This window comes from Marmota monax, unplaced genomic scaffold (genome assembly GCF_021218885.2).
Source record: "Marmota monax isolate L192 unplaced genomic scaffold, Marmota_monax_Labrador192_F-V1.1 WCK01_AAM20220418_F8-fsc00054, whole genome shotgun sequence".
Classification (NCBI taxonomy): Eukaryota; Metazoa; Chordata; class Mammalia; order Rodentia; family Sciuridae; genus Marmota; species Marmota monax.
Window position 1 is genome coordinate 10939692 of NW_026692145.1, and position 17494 is coordinate 10957185.

Sequence of the window (17494 nt, forward strand, 5' to 3'; positions counted from 1 at the left end):
TGAAAATTTTAAAACAGAGAAAGAAAGGAAAATAAAAGAATCTTCCTCACTGGGTGGAATTTGTTAGGGACTTAGGTGTGTGTACTTTAGCAACCTGATAAATGTCCCTGGCAAATAGATTCATGGGGGTTGGTGTGGGGGCGAGGCATTAGGTGTAAAGGTTAAAGACAGGAGCCCGGCTTCTGCCCTAGTCTCACAAGGCTTTTTATGGGATGTGCAGATCCAAGAAAGGGGAAATGGTGATCATTTAAAAGAAATGAGACCTTCCTCTTATAGTTAAGAGAAGTCTAGACCTTCCTAGAGTCCTGTCTAAACCGAACGATGGGGAAATGTTTTTACTAAGGTTTCTCTAACTTCAGTGAGCCTAAGAAATGCCTGATGACCTAAGGTACTTAAAATGTCAGATTCCCAGGTCTTCTGGAAATTCTGATTTATGTGGTATGCTGTGAGTCCCCATAATTTCCATTATTAATAAACATGCCCAATGATTCTGAAACTGTTTATCTGGGGATGAGCCTCTCAGAAGCACTGCCTTATTCAGTGGAAAGAGAGGTGTCTCCTTTGTTGCCTCCTTCTGGAATCCACAGCACAGACAGGACTTTCCAGTCCTATAGAAACAAGGCAATGAAGGAAGCAAATCTTTCAATTTGAGATGATGCCAGCCAGTGCATTTGTGGTCAGAGAATGGGATTGTTTTTCAGAAGTCAGTAAGATTTCTTTCTGTGTCTGAGGTACATGGACACATGACCCTGTATAGGCACTCAAGGGAAAGAGGAGGGAATACAGGGGAGGCAATAGAACACCACAGATCATTGTTTCCTTTTAATTTTTTTCACATACACATATTCTGAAATCTCTCTCTTTCTCTCTTTCTCTCTCTCTCTCTCTCTCTCTCTCTCTCTCTCTCTCTCTCTCCCTCTCCCTCTCCCTCTCCCTCCCTCCCTCCCTCCCTCTCTCTATTAGGGATTGAACCCAGTGGTGCTTTATCATTGGGCTATATCCCACCCATATTCATTTTCATTTTGAGACAGGATCTTGCTAAGTTGCTGAGGCTGGTCTTGAATTTGCAATTCTACTGCCTCAGCCTTCTGGATCACCGGAATTATCACTGTGCTTGACTGAAATGGCTCTTATAAACCCTAAAACATTCAGAGGATTTTAAATGATGACTGGGATGATGGTCCTCAAAGTATGTTCCTTGGACTAGTAGCATTGGCATTACCTGGAAACTTTCTAAAATACAGATCTTTGGATCCTCTAGACCTATTGAAGTAGAAATTCTGGGGCTGGGGCTCAGTAATTGGAGTTTTAACAAGCCCTTCAGATGAGTCTCACATGTTAAAGTTTAAAAGCCATTGAGCTATGCAATCAGGCACCTTATAAACTCTGCAATGCAAAGTCTGAGTCCTTTGCATGTTTGTTTCCTCCACTCAACCTTCAAGTTGGGATATGGTGCTGATTACAAAGTAGGTGATCATGAAATTGTTGCTCAAAGCAGCTGCCATTCTTTAGTATCTTAATTCCTTCATTTTCAGTAATAAAATTATATCAGTCTCTAGGGTAGACAAGTTTCAGTATGTCTGGGATGAAGCTGGGAAAGCTGTATTTGTAACAAGCTATCAGGGCACTGTGATGATAAGTGAGCTTTGGTAGACACCATAGGGGATAGGGATGAGCAGTCACCTTTTGGGTACCATGACAACCAGCTGCACTCCAGTACCCACTTCTGTAAATGGGGTCATGACTCTATCAAGTTTGTAAGATTAATGTAAAGATGAGATGGTTATTTTTTTATTACCTAAAGGGATGCACAAACAATTTCAGAACACATTCCCCCTTTTCAAATATTAGCATTCTTTAGCCACTCAAAAGTCCAGTAGTGTATTGTTGGAAACACTAAAACCTTCCTGAGGACAGTTTATCCTCACAGAAAATGATCCACAGACAAGTGTCCTCAACACAAGGATGCAAATGAACATTTAGTATGCTGAGATCATATTATGCAAAATAAATGGCTCTCAACTGGGGTGCTTAAGGACATTATTATGGCAACTGTTATTATCTTAGTCATGACTTTCACCTAAGCTATTCTGAGTGCTACTAAAGTTGAGTACACATTCAGATATTACTCCTACTGTGGTGGGATTAGCTGAGCCCAGCATGGCTTTCATGGGAGAAAGTCAATACAAATATAGTGAAAGTAGAATTGACATGGATATCACAGTGTGGTGTACTGACAGGAACACTAGACTGAGCTTTCAGAAGCTTGATTAATGTCAGCATTGGGCAAGTTCCTTAGCATTCTAGGCTTCAGCTCGTAAAATGAGGACTCTATCTCCCAAGACTATAATGAGGATCAAGTGAGTTTAGGTATAAAAATGTATGGAAAAGTTGAAAGTTTCATTACATTAAGTTTTTGTAACCAGAACCTTCAATTAACAGGATTGTCTTTTCCCATGGCATTGACTTGAAAGAGGCAACAAACAATAAACCACTAAAATTGGAAACTTTGGAGCTCAGTTCATGTTATAGCCTTATCCATCTACATTTCTAATCCTGGACATTGAAAATAGTTGTTCAAAATGATAACTCAAGGGCCCTGCAAAGGCCTCAAATACAAAACAAAGATTCAATAGTATTTTAAAGCAGAACATGGAACTAGGTATTTCAGAAAATTTTCTATAAGTAGACCAAACTGACTGAATTGTTTCAAAATTCTTTTCCTTTCAGCTCAACCATTTATTAGATTCTGTTAATTTGAACAGTCCCTTCCCTGAGAATTTTGGTGGACTAATCCTCAACTGCTTTATTTTAATAATAAAATGGTGAACATTTTTAATTTGTCATTTTCCATAAAACATTTTTGATAGCCAAACTCAAAAACACCATACAAAAAGATGAAGTATTTTCTATACAGTTTAGGGGTGACAGCTAAACAAGAAATAAAGTGAGAGTATAGTAGAAAGAAGAAACGTATGCATGATCTGGTTTGCTTTTGGCATCCCAACCCTTGGGCTGTCTGTTCAAGACAAACTCAGGAGTGTGCAGTGATTGAGAATCAAGGCAGCAACGATGGATGTGCCTTGGGAACCCTTTTTGGAGCTATGCCATTCATTTGTGAAGTGAGAGCTCTTGATCTCCACTACATTCTTTTTCTCCAGTTGCAAGATGGAGTTACAAACACCTGCAATCTTGCAAATGTTCAGTTTGAATCAAAGGTCCCTTGATTCATCAAATAGTTTAGTTTAACAGAGTGCTTTTCTATTTACCCTACAGAGATTTGTGATTTTTATGAATATACATGGAAATATAAGTACTAATATTGTATCAGGTTGAGAATGGTTTTATCTTTCTTTAGTAATTGAAGGAGGTATTTCAAGGCCTTGAAGGATTCCTGGGCCATGAGGTGGAACGCCAGGTCTCCATGTGTTGTTGATGTACAAGACAGATTGGGTAATACAGAAGTCGATGGAGGATTAAAGGGCTGGGAAATCAGAGTTTGCAATGCTATTCTACTGGGGCTCAACAGGATGTTATCTAAATTCATTAGAATATTCCCCTCCTATTTTTCCCCTTCTGCTGACTCAGCTCTCTTCACCTTGCATACCTTCAAACTTCATCTGCCTGCTGTTTTGAAATTTCTACTTCCATCATATAAAGCCATTCCATGTGATAGGAAAATTCTTTAAGCCAATATCCAAACTAAATCCAATGAGACTTTTTAAGATTTTTCTGGCTCTTTTTAGTTATACATGGCAGTAGAATTCATTTTGATATAATTATACAAGCATGGAATAACTCATTCCAGTTAGGACCATATTCTTATGGATTTACATGATGGTGGCATTCACTGTGTTGTTTTCATATATGTACATGGGAAAATTATATTGTTTTCATTTACTGACTTTCTTATTCCCATCCACTACCCCTTCTCTTCATTACCCTTTGTCTAATCCAGTGAACTTGTATTCTTCTCTCCCTACTGCCACTTATTGTGAGTTAGCATCCACCTAGCAGAGAGAACATTTGGCCTTTGTTTTTTTATGATTGGCATATTTCGCTTAGCATGATAGTCTCCAAGTTCCATCCATTTACCTGCAAATGCCGTAATTTCATTGTTCTTAAAGGCTGAGTAATACTCCATTGTGTATATATATACAAAATGTTCTTTATTCATTCATCTGTTGAAGGGCACCTAGGTTGGTTCCATAGCTTAGCTATTGTGAATTGTGCTGCTGTAAACATTAATGTGGCTGCATCCCTACAGTACACTGATTTTAGATCTTTTTGGATATATACCAAGGAATGGGATAATTGAGTCAAATGGTGGTTCCATTCCTAGTTTTTGAAGAATCTCCATACTGCTTTCTAGAGTGGTTGCCCAATTTGCCTATTCTAGGCTGATCTAAAGAGGCTGCTGGACACAATAAATTGGTACATGAATGATGCCCTGTGATTAACAATTTTCCATGGTGAGCTGAGGCAGGAGCCATTTTGAGGCAACTACACTTTGGATACAGGAACTGAGAACTTGGATCTGGGAAAATAGGACTGGCCTTAATGCACAGTACAGGCAGACACCAGCACCATGACCTAGTCCGAGCCTGGCAAAATCTAGAGAAAATTAGGCATGGAAAGTATTTTGCTTGGTGAACACAAGTTGGGGAGGCCTGAAAGGATCTGACTCCCTCCCCCTTTGAGACAAAGGAGTCTTTTAAATGATTCAATAAATAAAAAGGGCTGGGGATGTTGCTCAGTGGTTAGGTACCCCTGGCTCAATCCTTAGTAATAAACACAATAACAACAATAGCAACAACAACAACAAAATAGACTGGGGGTTCTGGTTATGACTATAACTTGATGGAGAGGGACTCTGTCAAGAAGTTAACACTAACTCTGCACTCTCTCAAAGAGGCTGCTTTGAGAGATAATGACATTTTTTTTGGAAATCTGGGCTATCCATGATGACTGACAAATTACTTGCTGATGAAGCCTACAGACTATGTGGGGACCTAGGTAAGTATTTTGTCCAACTGACTGCTGACCCTTCATATGTTGGGTCAAGATTTGAATCTAAAGCTGGAAGGGACCTCAGAGGTCATCTAGTTTGATGAGTTTCAACTCTTGCTCCCAGAATCATATGGGATGGAGGTGTTAAAATCTAGATCATAGCCCAGATTAAAAACCTGGAGAGTAGGTATTATTGACTCTATTTTAAAAATAGGAGAATAATCTTGATGAAGATAAGTGGCAGTGTTAATATTACAAAGCTAACAATCAACAGAGCTGTGTTCTGAGCACTGTTCCTTTGATGCCATTTCAAATATGAGGTATTATCTGTAAGCATTAGAATCATTCCTGTCACTGGTGGGGAATACCCAGTCAACAGGGTGACATGATCTTCAGACCTCTCTGGTTATCTATTCTGGCATTTTAGGAGAGGTGTGTGTGAGTCAGGATTCAACATGTACTGGCTCTATTCTTAAGGAGCAAAACCATTCTATCCTGTGGATGAGGCCTTATTCACACAATAACAGGCCTTCCATCCTCAGACTCATGTCTCCAGCTTCATTTCTTCTTCTTTTCTGCCTATCTTCTGAAAATCTGGTACAAACCAGAGTGCAGAACACTTGAAATATTAGCCAGAGACATTCCAAATTAGTCTGTAGAGCAGTATGGCCCAATAGAACTTTCTACAATAATGGAAATACAGTATATTTGCACCACCCAATATTGTAGCCACTACCTCCATGTAGTTTTTGAGTACCTGCAATGTGGCTAGTGGGAATGAGGTACTGCATTTTAAATTTCATTTAGTTATAATTAAGTTATATTTAAACAGCCACATGTGTCTAGTAGCTACTGTATCAGAGAGTTCAACTCTTGAGGCAGTATAGAAGGACACAATAATGACATATTTTGGGCAGCAATATGTAAGATGTCCCAGAGGGGATCAAGTAAAGACTGAGAACATGGACACTAAATTGAGACTGCCTGGGTTTAAATTTTGGTTGTATCACTTACTGCTGTGTATCCTTGGAAATATCACTTAAGTTCTCTGAACCTCAGGATCCTCACCTTCAAAATGGGACCAAAAACACTGTCTACACCATAGGGTTATTATGAGGATGAGATGAGATAAAATCTATGTATTGTTTTAGTACTGTGCTTTGCATATAGTAGGCACAGTGCTGAGTGTGGAGGAAAAAGAGAGATGCCCTGGTTTGCTCAGCTGTTTTATAGGACCCAGCTATGTCTTTCAATTAAAAATTGCAGTCATTTGCAGGAGAGTAGATGGGACTTGAAGTCATAATGTTAAACAAAATAAGCCAGGCACAGAGAAACAAGTATCACATGTTTTCTTTCATATGTGGAATCTAGAAGAAAAAATGGATGACATGAAGGTAGCAGGAAACTATTAAAGAACAAAAAAGGGATGAGGGACAGGGGAGAGGAAGGTAAAGGAGGGTAATGCTATTTGTATGTGTGATTATGCTACAACAAAACCCATTTTCTATATAATTAAATGCATTAATAAAATTTTTAAAACATTAAAAACTTAACATCCTGAAAATCATCACTTCAATATGGGAATTTACGGAGAGGATGTAAAAAGTGATTCAAGGTAGGGGAGTAGGTTTTAGGGAAAGGAATCAGAGTGTCTGTTTTCTAAATGAACTTTGAGAACATTGAACAAGTAGGTTCTGGGAATAGAAACATGCACTGTAAGAGCAAAAATATGGAAGAGAGAAACTCAACCCATTTAGAATCTCCAGAAATGCATCTTTGGATGGTAGAGTTCTTGTTTCTTAGGCTCTTTTGTCATCTTGCAAATGAGTCAACCCACTGTTGCTGCTCTAATTTGGTCATTTTCTCAATTTGAATGTCTTGGTAGGTATCTTAGCCACTGGACTGGGCTGAGTAGCACAAGTCTCATTCCATACCCTCCCTTAGGTCCAGTTTGACTTCCACACTATCAGTCCACCAAGTTGTCTGACACTGGCAAAATGTTTAATTCTGAAGTTGTGCAAATTGCTAATTAGGCCTGTAAACATTCTCCACTTCACTTCCCTAATGTTTTTTTGGTCATGGAACTCTTCCCACTGTCACTCCTGGGGTCTGCACCTGGTGCTTAATTATATTTGGGCAGCCCTGCTGTCTGTGCAGGCAGCCTGGCCACGCCCTCCAGCCCGCCTTGCTGGCTGTGGTGTGCCTTCTGAGGCTCAGATCACTCTTGGAGAACACAGGGTCTGAGATTTGCCAAAATGTATTCCTTTTTCATTAATTAAAGAGCAGAATAGAAAACAGCAGAATAGCATACCACATTGCTGTGGTGATGGTAAGGAGAGGCAAATAGGACTAGTTCTACTTTCTCAAAAGACCTAGTGGCATTACTTTTATGTCATGTACAAGTGACTAAGACCAATCTCATGATGGGATACTTTACTCTCCTCTACATCTACCTTCTCTCTCTCTTCCTTACCAACCCACTCTTCTAGCACAGATTTATAGGATAAATGACAAGTAAGTGTCACAAGCAAGCAGATGCCCAACAGGCACTTTTGGATGGTGATTCTCAGAGGGATGGGTTTTAGAATTAAACTTGTTCTACCAAATTTAGCAAACAAAAAGGCAGAAAGCCCAGTAAATTTCAACTTCAATTAGAAAACAAACTTTTAAGTGTAAGTTTGTCCCTTGCAATATTTAAGGTTTGTTTATTCTAAAAGAGTATTTGCCATTTATTTGAAAATAAGACTTTATTGGCTGTCTGTATTTCTTCTGGCAATCCTAAATTAGGCAGAATAGATGATTATTTCACACAAGCTAGAGTCCTGAGAAGTTCATTTGCCCAATGGTATTGCCCTCACTGGCCTGACTCATTGCCTGCCATCCTTGATATATTCAGTGTTATTGACTTGTCATTAGAAGCTTTTGTCAAAATGTGTGTAAGCCCTTAACAATCATTTAATGCTCCAGTCCAGATTAATTCTATAGGTAAGTTCACTAATCATCTCATAAACTCTATATAAAGGAGACATAAATAAGTAAATTTAATTTGGGAGAGAGGAAACTGGGTTAGGACTAGATCCAGTTGGTACTCGAGAGTGGGTATGAGAGTTAACCTCATACACACATAGTTACCTATATGATCGTATGAAAGAGGTGTTGGGTTTCCCCAGTAGTCACCATGCTGATAGGTTACATTAGTTTTCCATGTGTTACCATCACTTTCTTTCCAATATCCTCCTAAATAACAGGCAGCCTTGTGTAGTGAAAAGATCCCACATCTTAGAATCAGACTTGCCTTCAAGTCCTAAGTCTGCAACTCTTTAACTGTGACTTAGGTTGGGCAAGCAGGATGTCTTTTATTTCTTCATCTTTAAGGCTGGAGAAATGATTCTTGCCTTGGAATTCTTGTAGGGTTTTGTGAGGAGCAAATGGAAACATCTATGGATAGATAAGTCCTTTGAAAACAAGTATTGACAACTTGTTTTCAAAACATCAAAATGTATGTACTCCTGGGAGGGGTAGCACAATCAACTATTTCTGGTAACTTGGTATATCACATAATTATTCTTCCTGAAAGGGTAGAAATGTTCCCATAGGAAGGCAAGGGGTATCAGGGGTGAGTGCTGCAGTTGGGACTAGTGTGATGGAGAGGAAGGACTCAGGCAAAGAAAGCTGGGATGGTTACCCCTGCCCCCAAATAAAAGCCAGCTCTAGCATTTTGCCAATGACTGATCCTATGGCATGATCTCAGAACAGGAAGGCAAGATTGGAGGGAGGAGGTACTGAAGACTCTCTTGAAATACTGCAGGGGACATTCACCAGCTCTCAAGGAAGAGCTCCAATTTTAGGGGGACAGGTGGCCAGCGGAGGTTTTGAATCTACCAGAGGAAATTATCCTCCCTCTGTGTGCCCAGGATAAGATCTCAGAGCCAGGGAATGTTTGTAAATGGACTCTCTCATTTAAATAAATCCCACTTAAATATTTATCAGATCATGAATATGCATGTTTCTCTCAGCAATGGAAAGAGAACGGACATGTAATTTTTAGATGGCACATAAATAATGTAAGGGGGGGAAAAAGGGATCTTTGTTCTGTGTTGACTGTGTATTTACAGCATCTCAAGAGGTCTTGAAATAATGAACTGATTTTTCCCTTTCCCAGTCCAAATGTGCACTTGGAGCTTCACCTTTCCTGTCTTTAGGGTGATTTGTACATATCTGTATCCTCAGGGGAGGATTTCTGGAGGCAGGAAAATGAAGATGGTCAAATTTCAGAGATAGTAAGTGAATTAGCCATGGCAACCCTCCCCTAGCTCTCTCCTGACAGGCAGTAAGCAGGGCTGGTCCCACATCCCCTTGTTAAAATGTCACAGGTGAAGGCCTAAAAGGCACTTCTTAAGAAAGCCAATGTCATTGAAATAAGCAACCATTGTGCACACCAGCCATGAGCACTTGGACTTGGCTCTAGATATCTAGCATAGTTCTAAGGAAAAGGAAACAGCACAGTTTTAACAAGGAATGTGGGATAGATTGGAACACAGTCAGGGTCCCAGGCTCCCATGGGAGGAAGGAGCTACAGACTGACAACCATGAGTTCTCCTTTCCATTTGTCTGAGAACCAGGTGTCAGTGGAACCCAGGGTGAGTAGGTGAGGGAAGGTATATCTTTTTTCTCTCTGGGGCTCTGTGACCTTAATTGTCCTTTCACAGCTGCACATTCATGGCTTGGGATTAGGCAGGATATGCTTGCTTTTTGTACTTCTCCCCCCTCTCACTGTGAGAAATTTAGATAGTATTGGCTTATCTTTTTGCCCTAAAGCATCTTTAAAAATAGGAGAGTGGAAGGTGGTTTTCAGTATGGAGCAATAGAAGGAACACTTTACCTGGGAGTTAGGAAACAGGCTGTTTAGTACTAGCTGTACAATTTTAACGAGGAATGTGGGATAGATTGGATCACAGTCAGGGTCCCAGGCTCCCATGGGAGGAAGGAGCTACAGACTGACAACCATGAGTTCTCCTTTTGATTTGGCTGGAGCCCAGGGTGAGTAGGTGAGGAAAGGTATACTTACTAGGAGTGTGGTATTGAGCAAATTCCTTAACCTTTCTATACCTACTTCCTCATCTGTAAAATGAGGACCACAATAGTACCTCCCTGGTAAAAGTGTTGTGAAGATAAAGGGAGATGATACATTTATTTATTTATTTTATGTGGTGCTGAGGATCGAACCCAGGGCGTCACACACACTAGGTGAGCACTCTACCACTGAACCACTACCCCAGTCCCCGAGATGATACATTTAACAGGCTTAGTGTAGAGCCTGGTACATAACAGGTGCATAGTCAAGGGTAGATATTAGTCTGAGGAACTGATTATTCATTAGCTCCCAAACCATCCCCCAAACTCTGCATCATTCATGGTCAGTGAGGAAATAGTCCCTTGTCCTAAAGGTATACAGCAGTCTGGTGGAGGGGAAGAATTTTGGGACATGGTATGAAGATTCTTGGCTTTTCACTGTTAATTAACCATGTAACCTTGGAAAAATCATTCCCCTCTTTGGGCATGCAGATTAGTTTCATCTGTCAACCAACAATGATACATCTGCCTTGCCTTCCTTCTTGGGTGTGAATAATTATAAAAGACATGGGGGAAAGTGCCTAGAAGTTTAAAGTGGTGGGTTTTATTTTGAATAATATTAACTAGAATAACTGAATGCTCTTCTATTTCAATGGGTTCCAGTCTAAGCAATAATTTTGAGCTCACAGTTACATATTGGGTGAGATCATGAAAGCAAATAGTTTATGGAAATATTTGTCTAATTTTGAGTTGGAACATTCAGAGAGCAAAATGGATGGGTGCTAGGAATAGACATCAGATCCACGGAGCTACAAATAGCTTATCAGTAGCTATAAGGAATTATGGGGTCAGTGAGAAGGTTGCCTTTGCCTCCTATTTTTGTATTTTTCCATCTCCTCTTCTAAGAAGCCTTATTAAACTAAAGAGGAAGCAGTACACATATACACAATGATGAGACACCTAGGATTTTCTGGGACAGTGCAGTTTATCTTTTTTTTTTCTATAAAGGTATTTCCTGAACTTAGTAATGAAATATAGTTTCATGTTGATATTTTTGTAAATTTTAAACATTACTATAAGTAATAATTGCTAATATTTATTGAGTGTATTTCTGTTTATCATATACTGTACTAAACCATTTAGAGTATCTCACTTGATTTTTATAACAGGTCAATGCAGTAGATGCTATAACCACTGCCATTTTACAGATGCTCAGAGAGGTTGTTGTTCAAGGTCATACGGCTGATTAATGTCAAGGCTAGAATTGGGTCCTCAGGCCTGACTTGGTAAAACCAAAAAGAAAAGAAAGTATCTTCAGAACATGTATCATTTTTCTGTGTTAAAAAAAGGCTATTGTATCAGTTTTCTGAACATCTGCTTGGTTGGAACAACCCTAAGATCAAGCGATGAGAGAAGCTGGAGTTTGCAGGATATTGACTTCATATTTTGGAGGGCTGTCAGTTAGGACAATTGATAATACATTTTTTGTGTGTGTTCATCTTTAAGACCACAAAAAGAAACTGTCTCCACGGTCTTCCACACAATAACCATAGAGTCCTCATGTTCTCTAACACTTGTCCTTTGCATTCTTGTCATAGTGCTCCTTGCAGATGATACCACAGATGACTGGGTGCATCCAGCCATATGGCATTGGCTTCAGGGCATGGGCCTGAAGATGAAGGGAGAAACTGGAAGGAAACTTGGAACCTCGACATGGTTTTTCTTCCCAATTCCTAAGAGTCACCCCCTTAAGCCAAACAAATATAAGACCATAAACTAAGTTTTGCTTCCCAATTCTAGGATTCGTTATGTACTGTGAAGCTGGAAGAGCCTAAAAATGTGTCAGAAAAGACATATATTCTGTTTTCTGTCTGCTTATTAAAAAATGAAAATATAGATATATTTTTGGTGGAGTCACTGACTTCAAGACTTTTCAAAGAGGTTGTCTGTTCAGCTTAAGTTACCTTTAGGCATTTCTATTTGCTATGAATGAAGAGAATTTCATTTTATGTTTTATTATTCTCCAAAATATATACTCAGTAAAACCACACACACACACACACACACACACACACACACTCACACACACACGCCCAACTTTTCTAATCACATCCTTCTCTTCATCAATGGACTGAGCCTTAGCATTATGTGGAATAGATGGAGGGCTGCTATGGAATCAAGATGCAAGGAAGCAAATGAGCTCCCCTTCCTGAAAGGCAGCATTGCAATTCCAACAGCCAGGCTTCCTCCCTTTGGCCATAGGCTTTCTGCATTTGCCTGAGATGCAGAGATGTCTGGGAGTGGTTGTGCCCTAGCTGTTTCTACTTCTATGTAATAATAAATGGCCTTCCTAGCTCCTTTCCTGGGAAGAGGTTCTGATTCTGATTAAGAAGAACCAAAATGAGCACAGTGGAAGGAAGAGCAAGGTACAGGAGACACCATAGAAACTTCATTCTATGTCTCAGAAGTCATGACTTTCCTGCTACCCTAGTCAGAGCATGATGGTAATGGATAACTCTTATAGATGCTAACTGTGTGCCAGAAACTGTTCTAGAAGTTTTCATGGATGTAATACATACAACAATTCTATGAGTTAGAATTATTGCATTCCTTTTAAGGGTGAAGAAACAGACATGCAACACGGGGCTTAATGCCTGTCTCCAGTCATAATATGGCCCAAGGATATCAAAGGAGCCATTGTTCTGAATATATATATTCATTTAATGCTGTGACTTGTTGACTTCTTAAGTGAAGTCAAGGAATGGAGGGAACTGACTGGATCCCTTGAGTGGGTGAAAATATGAAGAACATGGGAAGGTACATTGACTCAGTTCAGTTGAGTAGAGCCTTACACAGAGCCTTGTGACTTCATGGACACAAAAGGATGAGCCCTTCTTCTTGCATATTAACCACTTATCTACAGAGTGATTCTTTTAGCTTTAGCCAATTGTCCAGCCATACTCAGCATTTGATTTTAACTTACATCATTATGTCATATTTCTTTATTCCCATGAGATAAAGTGCAAAGTCTATTGCCATCATTATGCAGATAAAAGAATTGAGACAGGGTAGAAAAGGCTTGATACAATAAATCTGGGGCCAGCCTTTAGATTTTTGGAATCCCACTTTTTAAGTAGAATTACAGATTAGGAGACTCACCAACTTGATAAAATATGGGGCCAATTCATTTTTCAGAACCTGAAACCTCAGATTTAAGAACTTTAAAAACCTTTCCAGCTTGACATGTCGAAGATAATTTTTAATACTACTATTCAGACCATGCTAGGTGGATAAAAGTGGTGGGATAAAAAATCACTTATTAACGTCTTAGTCCTGCTTTTGAAAATTTCTACTTTATTGATGAAACATGACACACATATTATTGGAAGTAGTCAAAGGATTGAAGACAATAGGTAGCTTTGGTAATATTAGTGTCCTGTTTACCTTAAGTTACCTGTTATAACTTAAGGCTAACTTCCACACTGTGCCAAGTGAAAACAGTAATTCTTTCCAGGACATTCACAAGGAACATTCTTCTGCCAAAAGCTTCCCAAGAGAGAAAGTGACCTGACTAATCCTTGGAAGCCTTTCTCAGCTTCTAGAAGTATAAAATGCTTCTGTGGGATAATTCTGTAGTTTGCTTGTTGGAACATGGAAATTTTACAGTTGATGCAATTCTTTTGAGTTTCAAAAGTAATATAAAACCTCACATCAAATCACTTTAGACAAAATTACTAGGCTTGCAAATTTTGACTGTTGATTTTCTTTATTTGTATTTCTTGGCCATTATAGTTTTAGGAATAAGACTGGTCATTGTAAGATCAGCAATGTCTGTCTTTGGAGCCTTGATACTTCCATTTTTATCCCTCTCCTTTCTTTTGTGTCCATTCCCCACTCCCACCATTTACTTCTATTTCTCCATATGATTTTTTTTTGGCAGTGTTGGGACTGAACTCAGGGGTGCTCTATCAGTGAGATAAATCTCCAGCCCTTTTTATTTTATTTTGAGACTGGGTCTTACTAAGTTGCCAATACTGGCCCCAAATTTGAAATCCTCCCACCTTAACCTCCAGAGTTGCTGAGATTATAGGCATGTGCCAGCATGCTGGGCTCCGTCCAATTATTTTAATATTATTTTTCTGGTAGTCCTCTGAACTGGTGCTTTTTGTCTTTGGGAAATTTGAAAGGACATCCTAAAGATCCCTTTCTCTGGGACACCTTTCTTACTTCCCATGCTCAGCCAAGCCTAAGTAGGTTAGAGCCACGAAGGAAAACTGTTATGAAAAGACACTGTTTCTTGCCCACAGGAATGCTGTTTGGATTATTTGTGTCTGCCTTGCCTCTTTTGGTATAATAAGTGAGAACTGACTACATCAGCACTCACATTACTTTTCATCTTTGTCACTTTACCTATACAGACATTTTGAAATAATTTTCCTTCTTTTGTTTTTCCCTGAGAGCTGTGGAAATTAATATCATGCTATGCTCGTCTATAGAGGATTCATGTGGTTTGCATGAAATAGTTCAACATTTATATGCTAACTCTTGAAAGGCCTCAAATATTAGTGTTCTGTATTGGTTGAGATTCAGGGACCATCTAGTACACTTCAGGTTTGTCCTTTAGCCAAAAACATATAACTAAAGTTTCTAGCACTAAAATAACTGTTTTGCTTCCAAGTTAGTTGGAGTGCGAAGGTAATATCTTTGGTATGGAGGCTGAGTCACAGAAGGACTCAAAATCAGGTTTAGCACAGTGCATAGGAGGAAGGTGGTTATCTAATGTATGATCTGAGGATACCATCTACACATGGCACAGCAAGTCCATATCCACGTCCTTCTCTAGCTCTCCAGGCCCCAGTAATCTACATTTTCTTTTTAGCTTAAATGTTCGCATTCACTCATTCATTTGTTCAATTTAAAATAATAACTAGGTACTGCATTAAACTCAGCACTTAGCACAGTCCTGGCAGAAATGAAAAAGATAACAATCTCTTCTTCAAGAAATTTATTAGGATTATGAGAGATATACATAGATGAAAATAATACAATTTTTTTGGCTGGTGCTGTACTAGAAGTAATACAAAGTACTATGAGGGCAGAGAGGGTGGCAGGGAGAAAGACGTGCGGAAACAAATATTTGAGCAGAGTTTTGAAGAATATGTTTACTTTCCAGATTGTATAAGTGTTTGTGGGGGCAGGAGGATGGAGTAAAGTAGCTGAGAACTACAACAAATCCACCCTATGTGCAAAGGAATTAAAGAAAAAAGGGGAACCATAGGCTATGAATGTAGCTCAGTGAGAGAGTGCTTACCTAGAATGTACAAGGCTTAATATGGATTGAATTTTGGTGATTGTAAAGGGCCACATGTGGCATGCTGAGAATTTAAGAGTTTGACTTTAAGAGTAATGATGAATGGATAAATTGCGGTATATATACACAACGGGGTATTACTCAGCCATAAAGAAAAATGACTTTATGACATTTACATGTCAATGGATGGACCTGGAAACTGTCAGGCTAAGTAAAATAAGCCAGTCTCCAAAAAACAAAGCTCAAATGTTTTTTGCTAATATGTAGAAGCTAACCCAAATAAGGGGTAAGGGAAGAGTACACATGCAGTAGATTGACAAAGGGGAATGAAGGGAAGGGAGGAAGGATAAGAAAAGGAAAGACAGTGGAATGAATCCGAAATAATTTTCCTTTGTACTTATATGAATATGCCATAGTCAATCCTACCATCATGTACATCCAAAGGAATGGGGTCTTAGCTACAATAAGATACATTCCATAAGATATAATTATATCAAAATAAATTCTGCTGTCCTGTATAACTAAAAAGAACTAATAAACTTTTTTAAAAATATAAAAGAGTATTGAGATGCCCCTGAAAGATTTTAAGCCAGGGGGATGATGTGATGGTAAGATTGCTATTTGGCAATGGCGGAGAAGGTAAAATCAGGCAAATCAGTTAGCAGGATGGTGTAAGAGGTGATAGGAGCCTGAACTTTAATCAGAAGTAGTGGAGATGTAAAAGAGGGTCATGGTGATGGAATGTGAGAGTTGGTGGACAGGGAAGTTTCAAGGATGAGGTTTCTGCTTTGGGCAATGGGGCAGTGCCATTCACTCAGTCTGGAAATACAGGAGGAAGAGAAGATTTTCTGGGGAAGGTGAATAAACTCAGTGTTCAGAATGTTGAGTTTCAGGTTCAGGTAGGGCATCAAGGTAAAGGTTTAGGGGTAAATCAGATATATAGATCAGAATTGGGGGGAGGGACAAGGTCTCTGGAAAGCCCATGTGACACTGTGACTGCTTTACTTAGTGAAACATTTTGAATCTTTAGAGAAATTGGATATATTCAAGAGATAAAACTGCTTTGTATTTGTTTTTAATTTTTAGTTGTGGATGCACACAATGCCTTTATTTTATTTATTTATTTTTATGTGGTGCTGAGGATCAAATCCAGGGCCTCCCACGTGCTAGGCAAGCACTCTGCCACTGAGCCACAACTTCAGCCTAAAACTGCTTTGTCTTTTATCTTAGAAATTCATATAATGATTGGTAGGAAGCTTGCAGATTACAAATGACTGAAGGTCATGTTTTAAGACTTAAATGGGTGTTGACAGTAGAGACTTTCAACGGAGGGGTGACCACTATTGAGAATCTCAGCCAATTTTCTTAAAAGAAATCTTATTAGAAGTGTGTGGTGGCAGTCTATGGTGCAGGCGTGTCCTGTAAAGATTTTAAGATTTACTAGGACATCCTAACCTATAAACCAGCATCATTTCCGTTTTTTCCCTATCATACAGGGTCCTGGAACAATTAAGGGCTGAGTGCTAAAAGATGAGAAAGAAAGAAACTTGAATGTTCTGGGGTCTGTGGCTATTTGCCAAAGAAAATGTAGGTGGTTATTTATGTTTCCACAACCTTCCTAAGAAAAGCCATTGGAAACATGAACATGTTTCATTATAAATGGAAGTGCTATAATAGCCAACAGAATTTTAGAATCTCAAAGAATCATGATATTCTATTTATTTGCATGTTTATGTTGCCCTTCTAAACTATAAAGTTATTCATGGGTGGCGCTATGTCTCATTTCCTTCCATAACCCCACTAATGCCCACAACATACAACTCCTACTCCTAGGAATTGTTAATTGCAGAATGATGGAGTCCACTCATTCATTTTACAGATGTGGAAACTAAGGATAGGAAGGGCTATGTGACTTGGCTGGGATCACACAGTTAGTTAGTGACAGAGCTTAACCTGGAATTGAGGTTATAGTTTGATGATCGTCTTCCTCAATACCCTTAATTGGAACATGTGCATCTCACAACAGAGCATTCTTGATGTGTGATGACAAAAAATTCTGTCCTCGACCAATTCTTGGCAGGCTCCTTTGAGCCCTCTGCT

At 39.2% G+C, this 17494-nt stretch overlaps 1 protein-coding gene across 7 annotated transcripts in view; it reads right to left on the reverse strand.

Annotated features, from left to right (window-relative positions):
- Gria3 (glutamate ionotropic receptor AMPA type subunit 3) overlaps positions 1 to 17494 on the reverse strand; it is a 280239-nt gene that overhangs the window by 180247 nt on the left and 82498 nt on the right. The window lies entirely within an intron of this gene.